This window comes from Hyla sarda, chromosome 2 (genome assembly GCF_029499605.1).
Source record: "Hyla sarda isolate aHylSar1 chromosome 2, aHylSar1.hap1, whole genome shotgun sequence".
Taxonomy (NCBI): domain Eukaryota; kingdom Metazoa; phylum Chordata; class Amphibia; order Anura; family Hylidae; genus Hyla; species Hyla sarda.
The window spans coordinates 363,997,330-364,023,585 of NC_079190.1; the positions used below are offsets into that span (position 1 = coordinate 363,997,330).

Below are 26,256 nucleotides of genomic sequence, written 5' to 3' on the forward strand. Positions count from 1 at the left end.
AACATTACTGTATTATCTATTAAGAGCACAGCGAAATGAAAGACACTGTGCCCTAATAGAGGCCTCCTCCTCCCCTTACAGCCTTCCTATCCATCTCCAAAATTGGTGCCTTACCAATTCTTTGCATCATTTTATGCAAATGAGTATGCAGAAACGCTTCCATAGCCTACAATCTCAAAAAAAATTTACCCAAATTTTTAAAATTCACCAATTTTGTCAAATCAACACACTTAACGTCTTAAGAAGTTATATGCTGTTGAAGTGAAGAAAAAATGTTTCAGTGTCATGATTTTGGTTAAAAATCATGGACAGTAAAAAAAAAACTATGATTTGGGTTAAAAAAAAAGGTACAAATAGGAATACAAAAAAATCATCACAATAGCTGGCAAGTACAGTACACTATTGGTACAAATTTACACATAGCAAAACTACACATTTTATATACAGATTTAAAAACAACAAGATTCCTTCTTACTAGGCTTTTGTAATAAAAAAAAAGTGCCACCTCCTGTCAAAAACAAATAGGACAATGTTAAACTGAGTTAAGATAGCTGGCTATGGGAACATTACTGTATTATCTATTAAGAGCACAGCGAAATGTAAGACACTGTGCCCTAATAGTGGCCTCCTCCTCCCCTTACAGCCTTCCTATCCATCTCCAAAATTGGTGCCTTACCAATTCTTTGCATCATTTTATGCAAATGACAGTACACAGAAACGCTTCCATAGCCTACAATCTCAAAATGTTTTATCCCAAATTTTTAAAATTCACCTATTTTGTCAAATCAACATACATAACGTCTTAAGGAGTTATATGCTGTTGAAGTTAAGAAAAAAAATCTCAGGTTGGGAGGATGGGTGGGCGGGGCTTAATCACGGCGCCCGCACTCAGCTGTATTCGGGAACTGTAGTTAATGTATGTCTATGAGCCGATCGGAGTGAACCGCAGCCTGCGTTTTCGGCCGTATGCGGTTTCCCGACCGCAAGCAAAAACGTGGTCGAAAACCACAGGTGTTTAACAAATTTCTGCTAAATCAACCCAAACAAAAGAAAGGGGATGTGCTCAAATACCTATGCTAGGTAATTAAGGTCCTGTGGTATACACACTAACTATAAAACCGAAAAGAAAATAACCCACTTAAAGATGGACCATTTGTAAAAAAGAATACATTTTATTTATGGAAAATTCCAATAATACATAAAACAAACACAGCGTGGACAACCATACGTGGGAACTAGGGAGCAGGGGGAGACCAGAAATAAAGAAATAATCCGGGTGCACTGGCCTATGGCATGTAAAAACAGGTAAATCACAAGATAAATATATAGATGTGTAAACATGAGATATGTACAAAGGCAGAAAGCGCCTCAATGAAAAGGGTAAATATTTATACAGGTCTCATATCAAGAGTACCAACATATAAAAATTGAACTGAAATGCCATAGGAAGTGATAAACATGCTAACCGGACTAAAGAAGGAACCACATGCAATGATGGTACGCAACAGTAAACCCCCCCCCAACACTCCCCAGCTACCCACCAAACCTCCGACGCGTTTCACCCAACGGGGCTTTATCCTGGATAAAGCCCCGTTGGGTGAAACGCGTCGGAGGTTTGGTGGGTAGCTGGGGAGTGTTGGGGGGGGTTTTACTGTTGCATACCATCATTGCATGTGGTTCCTTCTTTAGTCCGGTTAGCATGTTTATCACTTCCTATGGCATTTCAATTCAATTTTTATATGTTGGTACTCTTGATATGAGACCTGTATAAATATTTACCCTTTTCATTGAGGCGCTTTCTGCCTTTGTACATATCTCATGTTTACACATCTATCTATTTATCTTGTGATTTACCTGTTTTTACATGCCATAGGCCAGTGCACCCGGATTATTTCTTTATTTCTGGTCTCCCCTTTCTCCCTAGTTCCCACGTATGTTTGTCCACGCTGTGTTTGTTTTATGTATTATTGGAACTTTCCATAAATAAAATGTATTCTTTTTTACAAATGGTCCATCTTTAAGTGGGTTATTTTCTTTTCGGTTTTTTAAATTTCTGCTAAAGTTGGACGTGAAAATGAAAAATGTGATTTTTTTTCACCAAAATGCTGGAGTTACCCCAATTTTTTTTATTTTCACAAGGGGTAATAGGAGAAAAAGCCTCCCAAAATTTTTAACCCCATTTCTTCTGAGTATGGAAGTACCCCATATGTGGATTTAAAGTACTCTGCGGGCGAACTACAATGCGCAGAAGAGAAGGAGTTCCATTGGGCTTTTGGAGAGAGAATCTGTTTGGAATGGAAGTTGGGGGCCAGATTAATGGACCCCCGCCCCACATGTGACCCCGTTTTGGAAACTACACCCCTCACAGAATGTAATAAGGGGTGCAGTGAGCATTCACACCCACTGGTGTTTGACAGATCTTTGGAACAGTGGGCAGTGCAAATGAAAAATTAAATTTTTCATTTTCATGGACCACTGTTCAAAAAAAATCTGTCAGACACCAGTGGGGTGTAAATGCTCACTGCATCCCTTGTTACATTCTGTTAAGGGTACAAAATGAATTACCGCTCACCACACCCGCAGCTGCTCCTGAGTTCGTGCTGCGGACACGCCGGTTCCGCCTCCGGCTCACACAATTGACAGCAAAGAAAATAGTCCGGCACAGAACTGTAGTATGCAGGTAAAAACTCAGAATTTTATTTCAGCAGGACGCAGTACACAGAAGCCTGACGCGTTTCGCACCGGAGTGCTTAATCGTAGGTAACAAACAACCACAATGAACGTCTTAAAATACACAAAATAGCGGTCACATGACCATACACATCATAAAATCGTTCACATACAAAACATGGCGCTGGAGCATCGAGTTGGGAAACACCTATTTTTTGGAACATGTTCACACCTAGGTGCGCCCAAGGCATTTGTTGTTACAATAGGATTATTCCAAAGAACAATGTAAACATTTACATCATTGGTTCCTGACTTGAGTCGAGGAAAACCAAATACAAGTACTCATCTGCAAGAACAGTAGTATAGGTATCATGTTTTTAATTTAGAATATTTATTATTAGTGTATATTAATTCACAATTAGATATTAATTTATATATATATCATACTTAATAATGTTGATAGTACATTTGTACATGACTATCTATTTAGGGTCTAAGGGCAAGTGAGAGCTAAATCTAATCTCTTGTTAAGACCGAGGGGATGCCTCGTGCCAAGGAGGAATATCCAATATGCCTCTCTGTTAAAAAGTTTATTCCTAAGATCTCCCCCCCTCGGACCCAAAGTAACTCTTTCTACTCCCGATACCCGTAGGCCCGTCACATCTCCTCCATGTACCTCCCTAAAGTGACGGGATAACATCGACATACCTGTAATATTGCTTTTAGCATCTGAGACATGTTTTCTAAATCTCATTTTTAGAGAATTACTAGAACAACCTACATACTGTATCTTGCAGATGGTGCAGGTGGCTACATAGACGATAGACTTGGTATTACAGTTTGTGAAATCCCGTAGTTTATATAGGTTGCCTGTGGAACAAGATGTCACCGTGTCAGTGTTTACCATGTGGTCACACGTGAGACATCTTGTATGTCCACATTTCCTATTTCCCACAGTTTTTAACCAATTATATTTGCTACTAGACAATTTGTTACTCTGGAACAGACTGGGTGAAATTTTTGAGCCTATTGAGGGGCCTTTTTTAGATACTATTTCTATACCTTCCGACACTATTTCTTTTAGTATCGGATCAGATTCCAATACTGGTATGTATTTTCTGATGATAGCCTTAATTTGTCCAAAATTTACGCTATATGGTGTTACGAAGTATGGTTTGGTGACACTTTTGTTTTTACCCACTATCCCCTCCGTGTTATATCCTCCTCTCCTTAGTTGCTTTCTCCTAGAGTAGGTGACTAACTCCTTTCTGGTAATGCCATTCACTTTCTCCTGAGCTAAATCAATGGTGTGCTCACTGTACCCTCTGTTCTTAAACCTTTTGTGTAGTTCTGATGCTGCCACTCTAAATTTACTGTCACTAGAGCAATTCCGTTTTATTCTACACAGTTCCCCAAAGGGGATATTATTCAGGACATGTTTAGGGTGGCAGGATGAGGCCAACAGTATCGAGTTAGTAGCTGTCTCCTTTCTGAACGGGAGTATTTCTATATGGTCTCCTTCACCTACCACTGTGATGTCCAGGAAATTAATCTCCTTTTTATCGAAATGGTAGGTGAAACTGAGGTTAAGATCATTTCTGCCTACATAATGTACAAATTGTTTAAACTGTTCCTCTGACCCTCCCCAAATTATGAGGAGATCATCTATGAATCGTCCGATCCAATATATGTGGCTACTAAAGGGGTTGTCAATATTAAAGATGAACATCTGTTCCCACTGGAACATAAAAATGTTCGCAAAGGAGGGGGAGTATTTCGCCCCCATTGAAGCTCCCCTGGTCTGAAGGTAGAAATCACCATCGAACACGAAATAATTATGCCTAAGCAAAAATTCCGTGGCGATGGTGATAAATTCCCTCAGACCAGGGGAGTATGTACTAAATCTTTCCATATGTATAGACAACGCCTCCAATCCCTTATTCCAAGGGATGGATGGATATAGACCAATAACATCGCATGTTGCCCATGACAACTCCTGATTCCATTGTATTTTGTCCAGGATATTAATGACATGTTTCGTATCCTGGATAAAAGTGGGGGTAATTTTTGTTAAGGGTTGGAGATAGTGGTCCACCCACTCCCCAAGGCGCTCCACAAGGGACCCAATGCCTGCGACAATGGGTCTTAGGGGAGGTGGAAAAACCCCTTTATGTACCTTGGGGAGTGAGTGAAACACCGGTGTGATGGGATTAGCTACAAAGAGATATTCTTCCAATTTTTCGTTTATAGCTCCCAAAGCTACACCCTCCTTAAGCGTTTTTTTAAGGTCTATTTGGAAGGATTTAGTGGGGTCACCTCTAAGTTTCAGGTAAGTATCCGTGTCTGATAGGACTTCTGTATTAAGTTTCTTATAGAGACCTGCGTCTAAGACAATAACATTACCGCCTTTATCGGCATTACGTATAACAATGGATTTGTTATCCATAATTTCTTTCAATGCTTTACGTTCACATTTATTAAGGTTATCATAGATTTTAACAGAAGAGGTCCTATCTCTTAATTTCACTAGATCCCGCTCTACCAACTCCTGGAATCTATCCAGGGCTTCCACACGGGAAGCCACAGGATAGAAACCAGGGTTGGCAGAGCGGTATGATTTCTCAAGAGTATCATCATCAATCCCACTTTCCAGATACATGCTAGATAAATGCAGTAGAAGGTTTTGGTCTTGGAAACTACTACAAACAGTATTCGCTCTATAGTCAGAGCTGTCTGCTATTGCATCTACATCCTCACTAGAATTCCCAGACGTTCCCTCCCCCACATCAAGATCACAGTCCATATTAAAGAAATGTCTCTTTAAGGTAAGTCCCCGGGCAAGCTTATTGACATCTAATATTGTATCAAAGAGGTTAAACTTACAAGTGGGTACAAAATTCAAACCTTTACTTAGGAGGTCTATCTGGGCGGAGGATAAGATGCATGCAGACAAGTTCATGACAGGGCTCAGCGAGGTGTCAGGAGTGAACGCAGTGAGTATCTTCTTGCGTCCATGTCTCCGGCCGCTTCTCCTGGTTTTTTTGTTATTTCTGCTGTGATTTTCTTCTCCTTCCCTCCAGTGCGGTTTTTTGGTACCGCTCCCTGGTCCTTTTTTGGGACATTTGTAGTAGTTGCTTTCTTTTGTTGGGCTGGAATGTTAGCTCCTTCTTCTTGGGAGCTTTCCGGATCAGAGAAGCTCACTTTTCTTGCACGTCTGGACCTGGAGTAGTTCCTATGTTTGGACCTGGAGCGTGGATTGCGCAGGATAGAACGGGGTGTGCTCGGATCTTCCTCCTTATTGAGGTGCCAGGTAAATACCTGGTCTTTGTTGTAATCTATCACATCCCTCTGGAACTTGCCTTTTTTCATATCCATAATGCCACTCTCCGTATTGTCAAGTTTTTCTAAGATCATTTGCTCCATTGCGGCAAAGTCTTTGTGATCTTTGAACTTGACTAATTGGTTCCTGAGACTCTCCAGTTCTTTTTGCATATTATTGAGCTCTGCTGCTTCCTCCTCGGCTATGTATGCCATAAGTTTGGCCGAGCATTCCAATAGGGCAGAGTCCCACTTAGTAATAAACTGTTGTGAGTATGTCTTTATAGGTCTTTTCTTGAGTCTTAGACCTCTCGGGACAATGTCTTTCTCGAGATAAGTGGTGAGCGTCTTGTAGTTCCACCATGTTTTGGTTTCCCGAATCATCAGGTTCTCCAGCTGCCTCATAGTGGATAGCATGTCCGGAGGAGCTACATTAACCAAGGGAATTATAAATTCTTTAAACACTGCTTGTGCCTTGGTGTCTCGGCTGGGTCCATATAGATCCATGTCTTTCTCACCAGTCGGTGTAGACTCCCCGGTCTGTGTAAGTTGCGTATCCTGATTGCTTTCAGCCATGTAGGATAGCAGGGTGGGAGCAGAGTTCTGCGGGAAACTCAAATACACAAAATGAATTACCGCTCACCACACCCGCAGCTGCTCCTGAGTTCGTGCTGCGGACACGCCGGTTCCGCCTCCGGCTCACACAATTGACAGCAAAGAAAATAGTCCGGCACAGAACTGTAGTATGCAGGTAAAAACTCAGAATTTTATTTCAGCAGGACGCAGTACACAGAAGCCTGACGCGTTTCGCACCGGAGTGCTTAATCGTAGGTAACAAACAACCACAATGAACGTCTTAAAATACACAAAATAGCGGTCACATGACCATACACATCATAAAATCGTTCACATACAAAACATGGCGCTGGAGCATCGAGTTGGGAAACACCTATTTTTTGGAACATGTTCACACCTAGGTGCGCCCAAGGCATTTGTTGTTACAATAGGATTATTCCAAAGAACAATGTAAACATTTACATCATTGGTTCCTGACTTGAGTCGAGGAAAACCAAATACAAGTACTCATCTGCAAGAACAGTAGTATAGGTATCATGTTTTTAATTTAGAATATTTATTATTAGTGTATATTAATTCACAATTAGATATTAATTTATATATATATCATACTTAATAATGTTGATAGTACATTTGTACATGACTATCTATTTAGGGTCTAAGGGCAAGTGAGAGCTAAATCTAATCTCTTGTTAAGACCGAGGGGATGCCTCGTGCCAAGGAGGAATATCCAATATGCCTCTCTGTTAAAAAGTTTATTCCTAAGATCTCCCCCCCTCGGACCCAAAGTAACTCTTTCTACTCCCGATACCCGTAGGCCCGTCACATCTCCTCCATGTACCTCCCTAAAGTGACGGGATAACATCGACATACCTGTAATATTGCTTTTAGCATCTGAGACATGTTTTCTAAATCTCATTTTTAGAGAATTACTAGAACAACCTACATACTGTATCTTGCAGATGGTGCAGGTGGCTACATAGACGATAGACTTGGTATTACAGTTTGTGAAATCCCGTAGTTTATATAGGTTGCCTGTGGAACAAGATGTCACCGTGTCAGTGTTTACCATGTGGTCACACGTGAGACATCTTGTATGTCCACATTTCCTATTTCCCACAGTTTTTAACCAATTATATTTGCTACTAGACAATTTGTTACTCTGGAACAGACTGGGTGAAATTTTTGAGCCTATTGAGGGGCCTTTTTTAGATACTATTTCTATACCTTCCGACACTATTTCTTTTAGTATCGGATCAGATTCCAATACTGGTATGTATTTTCTGATGATAGCCTTAATTTGTCCAAAATTTACGCTATATGGTGTTACGAAGTATGGTTTGGTGACACTTTTGTTTTTACCCACTATCCCCTCCGTGTTATATCCTCCTCTCCTTAGTTGCTTTCTCCTAGAGTAGGTGACTAACTCCTTTCTGGTAATGCCATTCACTTTCTCCTGAGCTAAATCAATGGTGTGCTCACTGTACCCTCTGTTCTTAAACCTTTTGTGTAGTTCTGATGCTGCCACTCTAAATTTACTGTCACTAGAGCAATTCCGTTTTATTCTACACAGTTCCCCAAAGGGGATATTATTCAGGACATGTTTAGGGTGGCAGGATGAGGCCAACAGTATCGAGTTAGTAGCTGTCTCCTTTCTGAACGGGAGTATTTCTATATGGTCTCCTTCACCTACCACTGTGATGTCCAGGAAATTAATCTCCTTTTTATCGAAATGGTAGGTGAAACTGAGGTTAAGATCATTTCTGCCTACATAATGTACAAATTGTTTAAACTGTTCCTCTGACCCTCCCCAAATTATGAGGAGATCATCTATGAATCGTCCGATCCAATATATGTGGCTACTAAAGGGGTTGTCAATATTAAAGATGAACATCTGTTCCCACTGGAACATAAAAATGTTCGCAAAGGAGGGGGAGTATTTCGCCCCCATTGAAGCTCCCCTGGTCTGAAGGTAGAAATCACCATCGAACACGAAATAATTATGCCTAAGCAAAAATTCCGTGGCGATGGTGATAAATTCCCTCAGACCAGGGGAGTATGTACTAAATCTTTCCATATGTATAGACAACGCCTCCAATCCCTTATTCCAAGGGATGGATGGATATAGACCAATAACATCGCATGTTGCCCATGACAACTCCTGATTCCATTGTATTTTGTCCAGGATATTAATGACATGTTTCGTATCCTGGATAAAAGTGGGGGTAATTTTTGTTAAGGGTTGGAGATAGTGGTCCACCCACTCCCCAAGGCGCTCCACAAGGGACCCAATGCCTGCGACAATGGGTCTTAGGGGAGGTGGAAAAACCCCTTTATGTACCTTGGGGAGTGAGTGAAACACCGGTGTGATGGGATTAGCTACAAAGAGATATTCTTCCAATTTTTCGTTTATAGCTCCCAAAGCTACACCCTCCTTAAGCGTTTTTTTAAGGTCTATTTGGAAGGATTTAGTGGGGTCACCTAAGACATTGTCCCGAGAGGTCTAAGACTCAAGAAAAGACCTATAAAGACATACTCACAACAGTTTATTACTAAGTGGGACTCTGCCCTATTGGAATGCTCGGCCAAACTTATGGCATACATAGCCGAGGAGGAAGCAGCAGAGCTCAATAATATGCAAAAAGAACTGGAGAGTCTCAGGAACCAATTAGTCAAGTTCAAAGATCACAAAGACTTTGCCGCAATGGAGCAAATGATCTTAGAAAAACTTGACAATACGGAGAGTGGCATTATGGATATGAAAAAAGGCAAGTTCCAGAGGGATGTGATAGATTACAACAAAGACCAGGTATTTACCTGGCACCTCAATAAGGAGGAAGATCCGAGCACACCCCGTTCTATCCTGCGCAATCCACGCTCCAGGTCCAAACATAGGAACTACTCCAGGTCCAGACGTGCAAGAAAAGTGAGCTTCTCTGATCCGGAAAGCTCCCAAGAAGAAGGAGCTAACATTCCAGCCCAACAAAAGAAAGCAACTACTACAAATGTCCCAAAAAAGGACCAGGGAGCGGTACCAAAAAACCGCACTGGAGGGAAGGAGAAGAAAATCACAGCAGAAATAACAAAAAAACCAGGAGAAGCGGCCGGAGACATGGACGCAAGAAGATACTCACTGCGTTCACTCCTGACACCTCGCTGAGCCCTGTCATGAACTTGTCTGCATGCATCTTATCCTCCGCCCAGATAGACCTCCTAAGTAAAGGTTTGAATTTTGTACCCACTTGTAAGTTTAACCTCTTTGATACAATATTAGATGTCAATAAGCTTGCCCGGGGACTTACCTTAAAGAGACATTTCTTTAATATGGACTGTGATCTTGATGTGGGGGAGGGAACGTCTGGGAATTCTAGTGAGGATGTAGATGCAATAGCAGACAGCTCTGACTATAGAGCGAATACTGTTTGTAGTAGTTTCCAAGACCAAAACCTTCTACTGCATTTATCTAGCATGTATCTGGAAAGTGGGATTGATGATGATACTCTTGAGAAATCATACCGCTCTGCCAACCCTGGTTTCTATCCTGTGGCTTCCCGTGTGGAAGCCCTGGATAGATTCCAGGAGTTGGTAGAGCGGGATCTAGTGAAATTAAGAGATAGGACCTCTTCTGTTAAAATCTATGATAACCTTAATAAATGTGAACGTAAAGCATTGAAAGAAATTATGGATAACAAATCCATTGTTATACGTAATGCCGATAAAGGCGGTAATGTTATTGTCTTAGACGCAGGTCTCTATAAGAAACTTAATACAGAAGTCCTATCAGACACGGATACTTACCTGAAACTTAGAGGTGACCCCACTAAATCCTTCCAAATAGACCTTAAAAAAACGCTTAAGGAGGGTGTAGCTTTGGGAGCTATAAACGAAAAATTGGAAGAATATCTCTTTGTAGCTAATCCCATCACACCGGTGTTTCACTCACTCCCCAAGGTACATAAAGGGGTTTTTCCACCTCCCCTAAGACCCATTGTCGCAGGCATTGGGTCCCTTGTGGAGCGCCTTGGGGAGTGGGTGGACCACTATCTCCAACCCTTAACAAAAATTACCCCCACTTTTATCCAGGATACGAAACATGTCATTAATATCCTGGACAAAATACAATGGAATCAGGAGTTGTCATGGGCAACATGCGATGTTATTGGTCTATATCCATCCATCCCTTGGAATAAGGGATTGGAGGCGTTGTCTATACATATGGAAAGATTTAGTACATACTCCCCTGGTCTGAGGGAATTTATCACCATCGCCACGGAATTTTTGCTTAGGCATAATTATTTCGTGTTCGATGGTGATTTCTACCTTCAGACCAGGGGAGCTTCAATGGGGGCGAAATACTCCCCCTCCTTTGCGAACATTTTTATGTTCCAGTGGGAACAGATGTTCATCTTTAATATTGACAACCCCTTTAGTAGCCACATATATTGGATCGGACGATTCATAGATGATCTCCTCATAATTTGGGGAGGGTCAGAGGAACAGTTTAAACAATTTGTACATTATGTAGGCAGAAATGATCTTAACCTCAGTTTCACCTACCATTTCGATAAAAAGGAGATTAATTTCCTGGACATCACAGTGGTAGGTGAAGGAGACCATATAGAAATACTCCCGTTCAGAAAGGAGACAGCTACTAACTCGATACTGTTGGCCTCATCCTGCCACCCTAAACATGTCCTGAATAATATCCCCTTTGGGGAACTGTGTAGAATAAAACGGAATTGCTCTAGTGACAGTAAATTTAGAGTGGCAGCATCAGAACTACACAAAAGGTTTAAGAACAGAGGGTACAGTGAGCACACCATTGATTTAGCTCAGGAGAAAGTGAATGGCATTACCAGAAAGGAGTTAGTCACCTACTCTAGGAGAAAGCAACTAAGGAGAGGAGGATATAACACGGAGGGGATAGTGGGTAAAAACAAAAGTGTCACCAAACCATACTTCGTAACACCATATAGCGTAAATTTTGGACAAATTAAGGCTATCATCAGAAAATACATACCAGTATTGGAATCTGATCCGATACTAAAAGAAATAGTGTCGGAAGGTATAGAAATAGTATCTAAAAAAGGCCCCTCAATAGGCTCAAAAATTTCACCCAGTCTGTTCCAGAGTAACAAATTGTCTAGTAGCAAATATAATTGGTTAAAAACTGTGGGAAATAGGAAATGTGGACATACAAGATGTCTCACGTGTGACCACATGGTAAACACTGACACGGTGACATCTTGTTCCACAGGCAACCTATATAAACTACGGGATTTCACAAACTGTAATACCAAGTCTATCGTCTATGTAGCCACCTGCACCATCTGCAAGATACAGTATGTAGGTTGTTCTAGTAATTCTCTAAAAATGAGATTTAGAAAACATGTCTCAGATGCTAAAAGCAATATTACAGGTATGTCGATGTTATCCCGTCACTTTAGGGAGGTACATGGAGGAGATGTGACGGGCCTACGGGTATCGGGAGTAGAAAGAGTTACTTTGGGTCCGAGGGGGGGAGATCTTAGGAATAAACTTTTTAACAGAGAGGCATATTGGATATTCCTCCTTGGCACGAGGCATCCCCTCGGTCTTAACAAGAGATTAGATTTAGCTCTCACTTGCCCTTAGACCCTAAATAGATAGTCATGTACAAATGTACTATCAACATTATTAAGTATGATATATATATAAATTAATATCTAATTGTGAATTAATATACACTAATAATAAATATTCTAAATTAAAAACATGATACCTATACTACTGTTCTTGCAGATGAGTACTTGTATTTGGTTTTCCTCGACTCAAGTCAGGAACCAATGATGTAAATGTTTACATTGTTCTTTGGAATAATCCTATTGTAACAACAAATGCCTTGGGCGCACCTAGGTGTGAACATGTTCCAAAAAATAGGTGTTTCCCAACTCGATGCTCCAGCGCCATGTTTTGTATGTGAACGATTTTATGATGTGTATGGTCATGTGACCGCTATTTTGTGTATTTTAAGACGTTCATTGTGGTTGTTTGTTACCTACGATTAAGCACTCCGGTGCGAAACGCGTCAGGCTTCTGTGTACTGCGTCCTGCTGAAATAAAATTCTGAGTTTTTACCTGCATACTACAGTTCTGTGCCGGACTATTTTCTTTGCTGTCAATTCTGTTAAGGGTGTAGTTTCCAAAATGGGGTCACATGTGGGGGGGGTAATTTTTCTCGCACCATGGGGGTTTTGTAAACGCACATGGCCTTTAATTCCAGACACATTCTCTCTCCAAAAGCCCAATGGCGGTATTGCCATACTCAGAAGAAATGGGGTTACAAATTATGGGGGGCTTTTTTCCTATTACCCCTTGTGAAAATGAAAAATTTGGGATAACACCAGCATTTTAGTGAACAAAATACAAATTTTTTATTTTCACGTCCAAATTTAATGAAAATTCTTCAAACACCTGTGGGGTGTTAAGACTCACTATAGCTCTTTTTACATTCGGTGAGGGGTGTAGTTTCCAAAATGGGGTCACATGTGGGTGTTTCTTTTTTGCGTTTATGTCAGAACCGCTGTAACGATAAGCCACTCCTGTACAAATTATCTCACATGTACATGGCGCTCTCACTTCTGAGCCTCGTTGTGTGCCCGCAGAGCATTTTACGTTCACATATGGGGTATTTCAGTATTCAGAAGAAATTGCATTACACATTTTGGGGGTCTTTTTTTTCCTTTTACTTCTTGTGAAAATGAAAAGTATGGGGAAACACCAGCATGTTAGTGTAAAAAAGAAAAAACACGCTGGAGTAGACCCCAACTTTACCTTTTCATAATGGGTAAAAGGAGAAAATGCCCCCCAAAATTTGTAAGGCAATTTCTCCCGAGTATGGAAATACTCCATATGTGGCCCTAAACTGTTGCCTTGCAATACGACAGGGCTCCGAAGTGAGAGAGCACAATGTGCATTTGATGCCTAAATTAGGGATTTGCACAGGGATTACACTCAGATACCAAAATTACCCTATCGCAGTGTTCCCAAACTGGGTGCCTCCAGCTGTTGCAACACTGGGAGTTGTTGTTTTGCAACATCTGGAGGCTCTGTTTTAGAAACCGTGCTGTACCAGACGTTTCTCATTTTTATTGGGGGAGGGGGGTAAATGTGTAGGGGAATGTGTATATGTAGTGTTTTCACTACATATACACATTCCACACTATTTTGTGTAGTGTAGTGTTTTTAGGGTACATTCACATGGGCGGGGGTTTACAGCAAGTTTCCCGCTGGGAGTTTGAGCTGCAGAGGAAAATTTGCTACATCTAAAACTTCATTCACTGTAAACCCCCGCTCGTGTGAATGTACCCTGTACATTCACATGGGGGGAAGAGGCTAACCCCCAGCTGTTGCAAAAATACAACTCACAGCATACCCTTTGGCTGTCCGTGCATGCTGGGGGTTGTAGTTATGCAGACACACTGGTTGCAAAACACTAAGAGTTTGTTACTTAACTCAAAGTTTTGCAACCAGTGTGCCTCCAGCTGTTGCAAAAGTACAACTCCCAGCTTGTACGGACAGCTATAGGGCATGCTGGGAGTTGTAGTTTGCAACAGCTGGAGGCACACTGGTTGCGAAACACTGAGTTAGGTAACAAACTCTGTGTTTTGCAACCAGTGTGCCTTCAGCTTTTGCATAAACAACAACTCTCAACATGCAGTGACAGCTGAAGGGCATGCTGGGACTTGTAGTTATGCAACAGCTGGAGGCATACTACTACAACTTCCAGCATGCCCTTTAGCTGTCTGTACATGCTGGGGGTTGTAGTTATGCAACAGTTGGAGGCACACTGGTTGTAAAACACTGAGAGTTTGTTACTTAACTCAGTGTTCCCCAACCTGTGCGCCTCCAGCTGTTGCAAAACTGCAATTCCCAGCATGCATGGTCTGTCAGTGCATGCTAGGAGTTATAGTTTTGCAACAGCTGGAGGCACACGGGTTGGGAAACACTAAATTAGGAAACAGACAATGTTTCCCAACCCGTGTGCCTCCACTTGTTGCAAAACTACAGCTCCCAGCATGCCCAGACAGCCGAAGGGCATGTTGGGAGTTGTAGTTATGCAACAACTGGAGGAGAACAGTTTGGAGACCACTGTGTGGTGGTGTCCAAACTGTAGCCCTCCAGATGTTGCAAAACTACAACTCCAAGCATGCTCAGACTGCCCAGACATACTGGGAGTTGTAGTTTGGCAACATCTGAAGGGCCAGATGTTTGTTAAGAATGAAAGAAGACATTTGATTGGTTGCTATGGGCAACTGGGCAACTTTTCCTCTGGACAGGTTTTGATAAATCTCCCCCATTATCTTTCCGTATATGTCAGGGTAACATTGTGCTGTTGACATTCAGAGAAGTGGGGGCCTTAGTCTTGAAAGAGTTCATGTAGCAGTTATTAATAATATAGAAAACAAATCTAGGGCAGATTGATGAGGAAAATCAAGGAAAATGTAGCAAATGCTTTCCCAATGGTCGCCATATAGAAGCAAAGTGTGGCCCCATAGAACTTTATTAGGTTTTTACATTGTACAATCCGGCCAAATAAAGACAAATCCACATGCAAAGGTGACATGAGGATCAGGAAGTCAGAATGAATGTATGTTTCCATCTCCTAGACAAGACTGTTTCCCAAGCAGTGTACCTCCAGCTTTTGCAAAACTACAACTCCCAGCATGCTAAATTGTAGTTTTGCAACAGCCGAGGGCACACTGGTTGGAAAACACTGTCCTAGACTGTAGAATATTTAGTACTAAGTGTAATGGGAGCACTCACTTCTCTACCAACACTGTCCAAACCTGTGTGCCATCTGTGATCTACTTCCATTAAAGAAACAGGACAAAAAGATAAGCGGCATCATCTCTATACAATTGGGGGGGATACTCGGGACTGGCACTGTACTTGGTAAGACTCTGCTGATTGGTTGATTTGACCTCTATATTAAAATGTTGGGTCACACAGAGCATATCCGTGGTGTATTTCACACTGCGGAAGCAACAATGGCAGTCAATAGAGCAAGCCCCCTGCTGCAGCTGGATAGCTTTGTGTCCGCTTGTAGTGGTGGATTTCCCACTGTAGACAAACGGCCATATTTTTTTTACAGCTATAAATACCATTGAAAATTCAATGTATGAACATAGCTTTAAAGTGGTCTTCCAAAAACAGCACCACACCTTTCCTCAGGTTGCAACCTGGCTCCATTGACTTCTACTGAGCTGCTATGTTTCTGGATGAAAGCCATGTTTTCCTAACCCTGGATAACCCATTTAAACTGTAGCAGAAATTTACTCCAGAAGTTTGGTGCATTTTTAGCGCATGATGCCGCAGCCTAGGTCAGACCACCTTTTTATTAAACCACTCCCCCTTTTTTGAATGCACCTGAAAAGTGTATAAAACTCATAATATGTACAGGATCTGCTACATATACTGAGGTCAATGGGTAGCAAAATCAGCCACAGAAAATATGTAGCAGATCCTGTACGTGTGAACCTACCCTAAATATGGCACCAGTCAATTTGGCCCCCTTGCAATAGTAGATCTGGCCTATTGTGGCTGTAACCTGGAGTCCTGTGGTAAAAGTGATAGACAATTCTAGCTCTTCCATGATGTCCTCCTACCTGTGCTGCCCATCAGATGGATGTAGCAGGGTCCTTGAAGGCCACTTACACTTCTCTCTTCTTTGCTGGAAGTTTTCTTTCTCTTTTAGGTCATTCAGGCCCAGATATTTAGCAGGAATGTAATAACCTTTTCTTTCTCTGTACCTTAGTTGTACTGGGCGGCTCCTGGACACGGTTTCCACTGTTCTGGTCTCCGTTCAGCTCTCTTCCATCTTCTCCTTTCTCCACTAAATTATTTTTTCTTTGTTTACTTCATTTTATGACAATGGAAAAAGACGATAAAGTCACTAGAAAACTACAGCAATGGGCAATGGGCTCTGACATGTGTCTCTGCTAAACTCTAGTGAGCAAATGAGAGATTTTTCTGTTCATCTGGCTACGTATCATGTCTGTTATGATGATGTCACCAGCTGCCCTACTGTGATGTCAGCAGCCAATGTTCTAATGGTCTCTTTGTTTCATCAGCCAATCAGGTGTTACCTTACTGAGAGGTGCTTTGACATGGTTTTGTTCTACATTACACTACACTTTATACATATCTATATTTCCATATATATTAAGTAGATAGCAATATATATATATATATATATATATATATATATATATATATATATATGTGTGTGTGTGTGTGCTTAGTATTCCACTCTGCCAATTTTAAGACCAGTATTTCCCTACCAGTGTAAGGCTAAGTTTATCCTGCGTTTTTTGGGTTGATAAAAACGCCTGAAAAAGCGCCAGTGCAATGTCCTGCATTTGTTTTTTTTTGTTTTTTTTGTTTTTCATTTGTGTGGAAATAGCATTCTTGGCACCTTTTGTTTTTTTTTTTTTTTTTTTTGGTATCCAAAATTAGTTTGGTACCAAAAAATAAAATAAAAAAAGATGCAGTAGTGATGGCAAAAAATTTTTTTAACGAAATCTAAATTTTGTATAACTAAATTTGAATTAATGTTTAATAAAGTGTGTGTTTCACTTTTTTTCTCTATTTTTTACATTTTTTAGGTAGTACTACTACTCCTAGCATGGAACAGAGTGTTCCATGATGGGAGCAGTAATACCTGTAGTAATAGACATATCGCCCCAGGTCTCAGTCCTGACACCCGATGCAATCGTCCATTATATAGCAGAGATGCAGCTCTACACAGCACTAACATCTCTGCTCTGTACTCCGGCCAGTGATGGGAATAGAACATCACTCATTCATATTTCCCACCCAGAGTGGTGATTGGCCGGATGGTTGCAGTCAATCACAGCTCTGAGGGAAATATCAATGATTGAGTGGCCGGAGTACAGAGCAGACATGCGAGTGCTGTATACAGCCGCCCCATCTCTGCAATAGACAAGACGATCACATCAGGTGCCAGTAGTGACATCTACTGTGATGTGTCCTTAACTGCAAGTATTACTACTCCCAACATGGAGCAGACTCTGCTCCATGCTGGGAGCTGTAGTACCTGCATTAATAGACAGATCGCAGCGAGTGTAACTTCTGACACTCACTGCGATCTGTCTATTAATGCAGGTACTACATCTCACAGCAGTGAGCAGAGTGTGCTCCATGTTGGGAGTAGTAGTACCTGCAGGTAAGGAAAGATCACAGCGGGTATCACTCCTCCTGACACCCGCTGTGATCCTCCTGTATAATGTATAGATGCAGCGGCCGTATATATACGCATATTCCGATTTCCCACAGAGAGCTTTGATTGGCTGGAACCATCTGGCCAATCACAGCTCTCTGCGGGAAATATGAATAGGTGTATATATACGGCAGTGTAGGGGACCATAGAAGAGTGGCCGCTGCATCTAGTAATTATACAGGAGGATCACAACAGGCAATCTGTCAATTAGTACAGGTACTAACTGGAACAGTGTTTTCTATGCTGGGAGTAGTAGTACTACCTAAAAAATGTAAAAAAGAAAAAAGAAAAAAAAATGTGAAAAACACATAGGGGGAGATTTATCAAAACCTGTCCAGAGGGAAATCTGCTGAGTTGCCCAATCAGATTACTACTTTCATTTTTCAGAAGCCTTGTTAAAAATGAAAGAAGCGATCTGATTGGTTGCTATGGGCAACTCAGCAACTTTTCCTCTCAAAACCTGTCCAGAGGAAAATGTTATTATAAAAAAGATACATTTCGTTAGATACAATTTTTTCCTTTACTATTGTATCTTTTTAAATTTTTTTTTAATGGTACCCATGAAATTTTATTAAAAAAGGTATCTCCATCACTTTTTTGGATCGCTAAAGTCCAAAAAAGAATGAAAACCGCATGAAAAAACGCCAAAGTTAAAACCCGCATATCGTTTTTCTTGGAAATTTTATTCACTCCCATAGACTTCAATGGGAGAAAAACGCCATGATTTTGACAAAAAAAAAATGCCAGTGGCTCAACATGCTGCAATTACCAACGATCTGAAAAACGCCAAAAAAGAGTGGAAAAACGCCAAAAGTATTTAAAAAAACGCCAAAGTAAAAAATGCCAAGTGGAATAAGAATTTTGCGATTTCTCATTGATTTACAGCTAACATCTGGCCACAGCATTTTTTGGCCTAAAAAACGCCATGCGGCAGAATTGGTGTTTTTCTTGGTGTTTTTGCCCAAAAAGTGGAATTCCAACCCATCTCCAGCTTTTGCAAAACTACAGCTCCCAACATGCCCAGACAGCCTTCTGTTGTTTGGGCACCCTGAAAGTTGTAGTTTACAACAGCTGAAGACACACTGGTTGGGAAACACTGTCCTAGACTGTAGATATTTGGTGTAATGGGAGCGCTCACATCTGTGCCAACACTGCCCAAACCTGTACGCAATCTGTAATCACCTTACATTATCAGACCAGGGCACAGAGAGAAGTGGCATCTTCTTCATACATTTGGGGGGCACTCAGGACAGGCGCTCGACTGGTTGTTAAGCTGTTTCTAGGATGGCAGTTAAAATGGCTGCTGCAGCATAACAGTTGTCATAGCAACTGCTCCTAGCTGGACTGTACTACTACAGGACCATATAAACTGCCCCAAAAACACAGTAAAAATGATAAAGATGGTAGCTATATGATTGAAACAAAGATGGGAAAGTGCTTTGTCTTCTTGCTCTCATTTCTTTTAATATCATCCATTTTGCTGCTGTTGACCTGCTAGTTTATTTTACCCACATGTCAATGGTTCAGTCCAGGCTTTTATTTTCGCTTGGTAAGACTTTGCTGATTGGTTAATTTTACCTCTATACTGAAATGTAATTAACCTCTTAAGAATAGGGTCACACAGACAGGGTCGCCATCAGGGGGGTACAGTAAGGTTCCTGGACCCTCAGGGGAGCCCACTTGGCCCCAACAGTCTTTCTTGCGAGGAGGGCAGCACACTGTCACTTTAAAATGGCAGGGGCTGCAGTTGGTATGAGACATGCCTGTGCGCGACTCTTAGTTACCAGCAGGGCCTGCTAGTAGCAGCTGGCCAGTGACGTCGGCTCACGTGTCCCTCCTCTTCCTGCCCAGTTCTGCAATAGAGGAGCGGAGCAGCAAGCTACACTGCACACAGGTACTTACTTGTATGGGGGCTGTTTGTGTGTGTGTGTATATATATATATATATATATATATATATATATATATATATGGGCAGTGTGTGTATATAGAAGCTGTGTATGATGGCCATGTGTGTATAAAGTATAAAGGGGCAGTGTATGTGTGTATAGTGGATGTATAAGTGTGTATGATGGCTATGTGTGTATAAAGGGGCAGTGTGTGTATACAGAAGCTGTGTATGTGTGTATGATGGCCATGTGTGTATAAAGGGGCAGAGTGTGTATATAGAAGCTGTGTATGATGGCCATGTGTGTATAAAGTATAAAGGGACAGTGTGTGTATATAGAAGCTGTGTATGTGTGTATGATGGCCATGTGTGTATAAAGTATAAAGGGGCAGTGTATGTGTATATAGAAGCTGTGTATGTGTGTATGATGGCCATGTGTGTATAAAGTGGCAGTGTGTGTATATAGAAGCTGTGTATGTGTGTATGATGGCCATGTGTGTATAAAGTATAAAGGGGCAGTGTATGTGTATATAGAAGCTGTGTATGTGTGTATGATGGCTATGTGTGTATAAAGGGGCAGTGTGTGTATATAGAAGCTGTGTATGATGGCCATGTGTGTATAAAGTATAAAGGGACAGTGTGTGTATATAGAAGCTGTGTATGTGTGTATGATGGCCATGTGTGTATAAAGTATAAAGGGGCAGTGTATGTGTATATAGAAGCTGTGTATGTGTGTATGATGGCTATGTGTGTATAAAGGGGCAGTGTGTGTATATAGAAGCTGTGTATGTGTGTATGATGGCCATGTGTGTATAAAGTATAAAGGGGCAGTGTGTGTATATAGAAGCTGTGTATGTGTGTATGATGGCTATGTGTGTATAAAGGGGCAGTGTGTGTATATAGAAGCTGTGTATGATGGCCATGTGTGTATAAAGAGGCAGTGTGTGTGTAGAGGCAGTGTATATATGTATGATGGGTGTGTGTGTGTGTATATACAGTGGCAGAGTATGTGTATATAGTGGCTGTATATATGTGTATGATGGCAGTGTGTGTCTATATAGTGGCAGTGTATATGCATATAGAAGCTATGTATGTGTATGATGGCCATGTGTGTATAAAGGGGCAGTGTGTGTATATAGAGGCAGTGTATATATGTATGATGGGTGTGTGTGTATATACAGTGGCAGTGTATGTGTATATAGGGGCTGTATATATGTGTATGATGGCAGTGTGTGTCTATATAGTGGCATTGTATATGCATATAGAAGCTGTGTATGTGTGTATGATGGCCATGTGTGTATAAAGGGGCAGTGTGTGTATATAGAGGCAGTGTATATATTTATGATGGATGTGTGTGTATATACAGTGGCAGTGTATGTGTATATAGTGCTTGTATATGTGTGTATGATGGCAGTGTATATGCATATAGAAGCTGTGTATGTGTATGATGGCCATGTGTGTATAAAGGGGCAGTGAGTGTATATAGAGGCAGTGTATATATTTATGATGGCAGTGTGTGTCTATATAGTGGCAGTGTATATGCATATAGAAGCTGTGTATGTGTGTGATGGCCATGTGTGTATAAAGGGGCAGTGTGTGTATATAGAGGCAGTGTATATATTTATGATGGATGTGTGTGTATATACAGTAGCAGTGTATGTGTGTATATAGAGGCAGTGTATATATTTATGATTGATGTGACTGTATATACAGTGGCAGTGTATATAGTGGCTGTATATGTGTGTATGATGGCAGTGTGTGTCTATATAGTGGCAGTGTATACGCATATAGAAGCTGTGTATATGTATAATGGCCATGTGTGTATAAAGGGGCAGTGAGTGTATATAGAGGCAGTGTATATATTTATGATGGATGTGTGTATATACAGTAGCAGTGTATGTGTATATAGAGGCAGTGTATATATTTATGATGGATGTGTGTAGAGCTGGGCGGTATGACCAAATATGTGTATCACGGTATTTTTGTAACGTATGGCGGTTCCACGATATATAATGGTATTTCTTTCACCCCCACCCCACCACAAATCATGTGACCCCAGCAAGCGCTCTTTTGCTCCCCCCCCCCCCCCCCCCCCCAAGTCATGTTACCTGCCAGTGCTGTTCTGCTCCCCCCCAATTAATTAATCAGCCCAGCGGGGTACTACTCACATATGTCACCCGCAAGCACTGCCCTCCTCCTCTTTGTTGGGGGCCGCCGGCGATGGAACTCTATACTGCACGCCAGTGGTCTCTAATAGCCAACGGCTGTCTGGGCATGCTGGGAGTTGTAGTTTTGCAACAGCTGGAGGTCCGCAGGTTTGAGACAACTGCTATACGCTGTATCCCTATGCCCAGGCTGCAAAAGATAAGCCAGCTTCTTACATGACAGTGGGCTCAGCTTATCACTGGCCAGGGCGGGACATCGCTCCAGCCGGTGATAGGCTGACGGCTGTCTGACGTTCCATTCCCCAGCGTAAAGCAGACGTAGGTAAGTTAAAGTTTATTTTCTTTATCTTTTGCAGCCCGGGCATAGGGATACAGCATACAGCAGTGGTCTCAAACCTGCGGTGCTCCAGCTGTTGCAAAACTACAACTCCCAGCATGCCTGGACAGCCGTTGGCTGTCCGGGCATGCTGGGAGTTGTAGTTTTGCCACATCTGGAGGTCCGCAGGTTGGAGACCACTGGCGTACAGTGAGTTCCAGCGCCGGCAGCCCCCAACGAAGAGGAGGAGGGCAGTTCTTGCGGGATTCATATGAGTAGTACCCCGCTGGGCTGATAATGGGGGGGGGGGGGGAGCAGAACAGCGCTGGCGGGTAACATGATTTGGTTGGGGGGAACAGAACAGCGCTCGCAGGTCACATGATTTGGTGGGGGGGAGCAGAACAGCGCTGGCGGGACACATGATTTGGTGGGGGGAGTAGAACAGTGCTGGCGGGTCACGTATGATTAGTTCCCCGATGTGGGGACAGCACTGCGCTGGGCTGATTATTCATTCCCAAGGGGGAGGGGGAGGGGCCATACCGGTATTGCGGTATGGGGGAAAATTCATATCGTGCAGCCCAAAAATTTTGGTATTCTGTATGAACCGGTATACCGCCCAGCCCTAGATGTATGTGTATATACAGTGGCAGTGTATGTGTATACAGAGGCAGTGTATATATTTATGATGGATGTATGTGTATATACAGTGGCAGTGTATGTGTATATAGTGGCTGTATATGTGTGTATGATGGCAGTGAGTGTCTATATAGTGGCAGTGTATATGCATATAGAAGCTGTGTATGATGGTCATGTGTGTATAAAGGGGCAGTGTATGTGTATATAGAGGCAGTGTATATAGTTATGATGGATGTGTGTGTATATACAGTGGCAGTGTATGTGTATACAGAGGCAGTGTATATATTTATGATGGCTGTATGTGTATATACAGTGGCAGTGTATTTGTATATAGTGGTTGTATATGTGTGTATGATGGCAGTGTGTGTCTATATAGTGGCAGTGTATATGCATATAGAAGCTGTGTATGATGGCCATGTGTTTATATAGAGGCAGTGTTAGTATATAGAGGCAGTGTATATATTTATGATGGATGTGTGTGTATATACAGTGGCAGTGTATGTGTATATAGTGGCTGTATATGTGTGTATGATGGCAGTGAGTGTCTATATAGTGGCAGTGTATATGCATATAGAAGCTGTGTATGATGGCCATGTGTGTATAAAGGGGCAGTATGTGTATATAGAAGCTGTGTATGTGTGTATGATGGCAGTGAGTGTCTATATAGTGGCAGTGTATATGCATATAGAAGCTGTGTATGATGGCCATGTGTGTATAAAGGGGCAGTATGTGGATATAGAAGCTGTGTATGTGTGTATGATGGCAGTGAGTGTCTATATAGTGGCAGTGTATATGCATATAGAAGCTGTGTATGATGGCCATGTGTGTAATAAAGGGGCAGTATGTGTATAAAGAAGCTGTGTATGTATGATGGCCATGTGTGTATAAATGGGCAGTGGGGGACATGTATCAATGTTGGTGTAGGTAAACGTCTTTTTTAGATAATTTTTGTTGGTCTAAATTTGGTGCAATTGCACCAAATTTACCATACTTGTGGCGCATGATAAATTTTGTGCAAAGTTCGAAATTTACACACAGTTCTATTTGTACACCTGATCTACACCTCACAGGAAAAGTGGACGTAGGGATTTTGCTCTATTGCTTTGAGGCCAGGATTCCATTGATGTTTTTTGTCCAACAGCAAAAACGCCAGAAAAACTGTCCCAGCTTTTTCCTGCGTTTTGTCAGTTTTTCTTGCATTTTTTTCTAGCGTTTTTGCTGGTGTTTGGAAACAAAAAAAAGTACAAAACTTTTTGTTGTTTTTTTTTCTTCGAAATTTAGATGCGTGAATGCGGAGGACTATGTCAGATTTGGTGGACTGCGACGATGAACAGCGTTTTGTTTTTAAAATGTCAATGTGGGCTGTGGGGGAGTTTTTTTAAATAAATATATTTTTTCAATGTGTTGTGTTTTTTTATAATTGAATTTTCATGCTTAGTAGTGGAAGGCATCTTGTAGACAGAATCTATTACCGTATTTATCGGGGTATACCACGCACCGGCCTATAACACGCACCCTCATTTTACCAAGGATATTTGGGTAAAAAAAGTTTTTTACCCAAATATCCATGGTAAAATGAGGGTGCGCGTGTGTGCGTTTATACCCCGATACCCCCAGGAAAGGCAGGGGGAGAGAGGCTGTCGCTGCCCGCTTCTCTCCCCCTGCCTTTCCTGGGGTCTAGAGCCCTGCTGCCGACCCTTCTCTCCCCCTGGCTATCGGTGCCGCTACCCGTTCTGTCCCCCTGACTATCAGTGCCGGCGCCCCATTGCCGGCGCCGATAGCCAGGGGGAGAGGAGCGGCGCCGCCAGCCAGGGGGAGAGAGGGGGCAACGGCACCCATTGCCGGCGCCGCTGCCCCGTTGCCTCCCCCCATCCCCGGTGGCATAATTACCTGTTGCCGGGGTCGGGTCCGCGCTACTGCAGGCCTCCGACGTGCGTCCCCTGCGTCGTTGCATGCGCTGTCAGTGCGCCGTGCATAGCAACGACGCAGGGGACGCACGCCGGAGGCCTGCAGCAGCGCGAACCCGGCAACAGGTAATTATGCCACCGGGAATGGGGGGAGGCAACGGGGCAGCGGCGCCGGCAATGGGTGCCGCTGCCCCTTACCTCCTCCTGGCTGTTGGCGCCGCTTCTCTCCCCCTGGCTATCTGCCCCGGCAGTGGGGCGCCGGCACCGATAGTCAGGGGGACAGAACGGGCAGCGGCGCCGATAGCCAGGGGGAGAGAAGGGCCGGCAGCAGGGCTCTAGACCCCAGGAAAGGCAGGGGGAGAGAAGCGGGCAGCGACGGCCTCTCTCCCCCTGCCTTTCCTGGGGGTGTATCGGCGTATAACACGCACATAGACTTTAGGCTAAAAATTTTAGCCTAAAAAGTGCGTGTTATACGCCGATAAATACGGTACTAGGCCAGGGCTTAGCGTTAGCCCCCAAAACAGCTAGCGCTAACCCCCAATTATTACCCCGGTATCCAACGCCAAAGGGGTTCCGGGAAGAGCCGGTACCTGCAGGCCCGGAGCGTCAAAAATGGCGCTCCTGGGCCTAGGCGGTAACAGGCTGGCGTTATTTAGGCTGGGTAGGGCCAGTAACAATGGTACTCGCCCACCCTGGTAACATCAGGCTGCTTCGTTGGTATCTGGCTGATACTGAAAAAATGAGGGAGCACAAGTTTTTTTAATTTGTTTATAAAAAATAAAAAAAACGCATAGGGTTCCCCTTATTTTCGGTATCAGCCAGATACCAACCAAGCAGCAACAGCCTGACGTTACCAGGGTGGGCGAGGACCATTGTTACTGGCTCTCCCCAGCCTAAATAATGCCAGCCTGTTACCGCCTAGGCCCAGGAGCGCCATTTTTGATGCGCTGCGCCTGTTGGTACTGGCTCTTCCCGGCACCCCTGTGGCGGTGGGTACCGGGGTAATAATTGGGGGTTAGCGCTAGCTGATTTTGGGGCTAACGCTAAGCCCCGGCTTAGTAATGAATTCCGTCTATAAGATGGCTTCCAGTACTAACCCTGAAAATTCAATAAAAAAAAAAACAATGACACATTGAAAAAAAAATGTATTTTAAAAAAAATACACTCCCCCAGCCCTCATTAACCATTTTATTGAAATAAAAAAAAAATGCTGGTCATTGTTGCAGTCCACCGAATCTGACGTAGTCCTCCGCATTCACGCATCTGAAATGAGAAGAAAAGAAAAACAAGAAATATGGTTTAGTACATTTTTTGTGCTCTCCCCTGGGAAAAGCGCATATAATGCAGCGTGTTCCTAAACAGGGAGCCTCCAATTGTTGCTAAACTAAAACGCTCATCATGGGGGCTGTATTTAAGCAACAGCTGGAGGCACACTGGTTGCAAAACACTGAGCGTTTGTTACTTAACTCAGTGTTTCCCAACCCGTGCACCTCCAGCTGT

The 26,256-nt window shown here is 42.6% G+C and overlaps 1 protein-coding gene across 1 annotated transcript in view; it reads right to left on the reverse strand.

Annotated features, from left to right (window-relative positions):
* The window catches only part of LOC130356605 (uncharacterized), a 1,200,575-nt gene that overhangs the window by 333,610 nt on the left and 840,709 nt on the right, over positions 1 to 26,256 (reverse strand). Inside the window, exon 5 of the mRNA XM_056558369.1 lies at positions 16,212 to 16,461. The gene's annotated coding sequence lies outside the window, so the exon portion shown is untranslated. The remainder of the gene's footprint in view (positions 1 to 16,211; positions 16,462 to 26,256) is intronic.